The following is a 3,594-nucleotide window of genomic DNA, read 5'->3' as shown; positions in this document are numbered from 1 at the left end:
GTGCTGTATTTTTTTTTTCTTCTGTTGGGCGGTTCTGGATCGGAGCTTTGAGGATTATTCAAACCAATCCAGTACAACTGCAGTACCTGCTAACTAGCATTAGCTAATACGCTACATAAGTCTAATGAAACCTTTTAAAAATTTGATTCTTTAATACAGACACAGAAATAAAAACAACCTGAAAATAAAAACGTATTCAAAAAAAATAAAAATAGCTCCACAAAATAAATGCAATAAAAAATAAAATAAAAAACATTATGAAATAAACAAACAATCTATTTTGCTTAATTTCTTGGGTAAATCTTATTATTTAATGGAATATTTATTAATAAGCTATCAATAACAGTCTATTTATCTATCATTTTATTTAATATTAAATGAAACAGCTCTCAATACTTCTTGGGCTTAGGAAATTTTGTTTAGCTCTGGAGTTTTGTGTGTCAACCAAGGCTTCACCTTCGTTTTTGGATGTCATTGTGACATTGAATTAAACCTTGACCTCTTGGGTGTTTTATTCCTTATGTTCCCAGTGTTTAGGTTCAGACTCAGGCAGAATTTAAACGTATGTGACTAAAAGCTCTAAAGTTTAGGGTGATCCAGTCAGCTAATCTCCATGCCTATTCTGTATTATAATGTAGATCCCAACTTCTTTTATTTAATTTAGTATCAATATAGTGTTCCTATATTATGTCCAAAGCTGATCGTACTTTATGGAAAATACTTCAAATTGTTTGAGGTTCCTTTTAATTTTTTTTAATTTCTTTTTACTTATATTGATAAAAGGGCATCAAAACCATCATGTGATACATTTAAGCATTTATGCACATATAGTTCTTCTCCTGTGTAGTGCTAATAATAGAAAGAGCTCTACAAAATAGGAAGAAACCCCAGCATAAAGTGTCCCAAAGGGATTTTTATATAAAGTCAGAATTCGGACAAAAATGCACAAATGCAATGAATACAGATAGAAGCATATTCAATGGATTGCAGATTTAATACCATAACACCCCCAAAATGTCACAACCATGATTCCATGCTCCCTCTGTGCTCTCTTGCTTTTTATGCTCCTATAGATTATCTCCTCCTTTTGTGTAGACCTGTTTCTGTGGCTAATGTCAGCTTTTGTCACTTTGAGGATAGAGCCAACCTGAGAAGGTAAACTGCCCATGATTGGCTACTTTTCAGGAAACCCCGCCTCTTTAGACAGTACTGTTTTCTTCCTAGTTGCAGCTACTAATTGTCACTATCACTATCCGATCCGTCCGGGAAGCACGATCCGTCCTGCGAGAACAGATATACATCCGGTTGTCCATAAATAATGTAATTATGGTACTAAAATTACTAAAAATATTTTATGACTTTTGTGAGACAATTTTAATGCATTCTACATTTTCTTCGTTAAACTGCTTCTCTGACGTCATCATCGAACATGCTCAGAGCAGTCTTCTCTGCATTTTAGTTGTTGCTTTCTTTAGATTACGCACTATATAGCATAAGGTTAAAATAAAAAGAAAACATAAAAACTCAAAAATACTACATTTATGTTTAAATCCAAACCTGAAAAAGTTAGCCACCGGAAGTAGCGTAGGATCCCATTTCTGGTGCAGATCAGGCAGAGATGAGTAATAAAACAGAAAGGATTTTAAAGCATTTATTTTTTCAGGAAATATATTATTAACCTGTAACACATTATATTTTAGTAGGCTTAAAAATGTCATTTAGGTCTTTTTAACAAAATAAAATTTAGGACGACCCGGATGTATTTCTGGATGTGCATGCGCATATTACCAATTGGCGCATGCGCAGTGCAACAGTATTGAATATTAAACTAGTGTTAGACCAAGACTCACTTAAAAAAACAAGCCAACATTAGCTTAGGTCTTACGAGGTTCTGAATTTAACAGTAATCATTTTAGAGCCCATTGCTACTGTTTTCAGAACACACTCATAACTGTTAATCTAAGTTATTTAATGATGACTTCACTTAGCCAGTTTTTAACTCTTTAATAGAACAGGGATTAACTCCATGCTTTGATAACATTACTAGCCGCAACTAGGAAAGAAAGGTACCATCTCAAGAAGAGGGACTTCTTGAAAAATGGCCAATAACAGACAGCTTACCTTCTCAGGTTGGTCCTGCCCTGAAAGTGACAAAGGTTGACATGAGCCAAAGAAACAGATCCATATTTTCTACAGGAGCATAAAAAGTAAGAGAGCAGAGAATGAGCATGGTTGTGATACCTTGAGCCTCATGTTATTGAATCTGGATGTATTCAACGTTCAAAATCCCAACAGAGAGTAGTTTTTATACCTGTGTTTTAATTAAAACTGCTCGTACTAGTATTTATTACCTTGGGTACTTTTGGCAGAATTCTGACTTCATATATGGAGAACCTCAGCGCCTACAAATCAGCTTCACAGCCCGCCGCAGCGATGCAACCACAAACTCAGCTAGTGCGATTGATCACAAATTCTGAGAGCGTGGCAAACTTATGTTCAGCTGGTAATATGGCAGTAATACAGCAAACCAGCTTTGAGCAGTGCTACGGAAAACAATAATTTAATTTTTTATCTTAAAGGTTGTTACACAGGTCATGAAATTTTTAAATTTTCTTTAAAAAAAACAACAAAAAAAACTTTATAGATTTATTACACCAAAGAATGAAACAAGAGGTATATAATTTTGAGGTGTTATCTGTTTATGTTATATATGTATTTTTTTTTCTGTTGTGGACTTTTCACCTTCAGGATGAGGTAACCCCAGGTCGAAAGCGTGCATCCAGCAGGACTCAAAGTCAAAGTTGTAGAGTCAGAGTATTAACAGCATATTTATACTAAAAGTGGACAGACCAACATAAAGAAGGCATATTTTACACCTCACTATCAATGTTGTTTGGATCAGTCTACTGTATGAAGGCCCACAAGTGTATTATAAACTGTGTAAACTGTAGATTACATAACGACAAAGTGGTTTATTTAAATGCCTGTGATGAATATATATCCTGATGTTTTATTCTAGCATGCACCATGTTTGCATGTGTGAATCTGAGTTGTGTTTGGGTTTGTTTTCTTTTTGCCTATAGGGAAGCATCAGTGGGTTCAAGCAACTATAAACTGTACTTTTTGTTATTCTAAGAACTTGTTTGCCTTAAGTAGCTCACTGATCAATCTTGGAATCATGCAATGCCTTCAGATGGTCTATCTAAATACTGACTCTTACTCTTCTCTGGTCTGTTTCCTTGCAGTTTTTTTTTCTTTTCTTAACTCCACTGATGCATAACCACTTCTCTGTATTATTATTTGACTCCAAATTGGAACAATACCAAAACTTGAGTTATTTTTTGATCACCTGTCAAAAAGCAAATGAATATTTTTGCATGGTATTACCTCACAAAAAAAGAAAAGGTGAATTAATATATGGCTCCTTTATAAGAGGAGGGGTAATGAGGCTGCAAGACAGTACGGTTTATACAAGAAAAACAAAAGCCACAAGGAACAGATTCATTTCAAATGACCATATCTGTAAGAATGACAAAATTTCAATAAATATTCATACAATAAATCTTTGTCTCTGTTGTTTATTACCCTGTGCTT

Source organism: Cyprinodon variegatus, unplaced genomic scaffold (genome assembly GCF_000732505.1).
Source record: "Cyprinodon variegatus isolate N-32 unplaced genomic scaffold, C_variegatus-1.0 Scaffold1385, whole genome shotgun sequence".
NCBI lineage: Eukaryota > Metazoa > Chordata > Actinopteri > Cyprinodontiformes > Cyprinodontidae > Cyprinodon > Cyprinodon variegatus.
The sequence above is the reverse complement of the archived record's forward strand: the minus strand, read 5'-3'. Positions refer to the sequence as shown.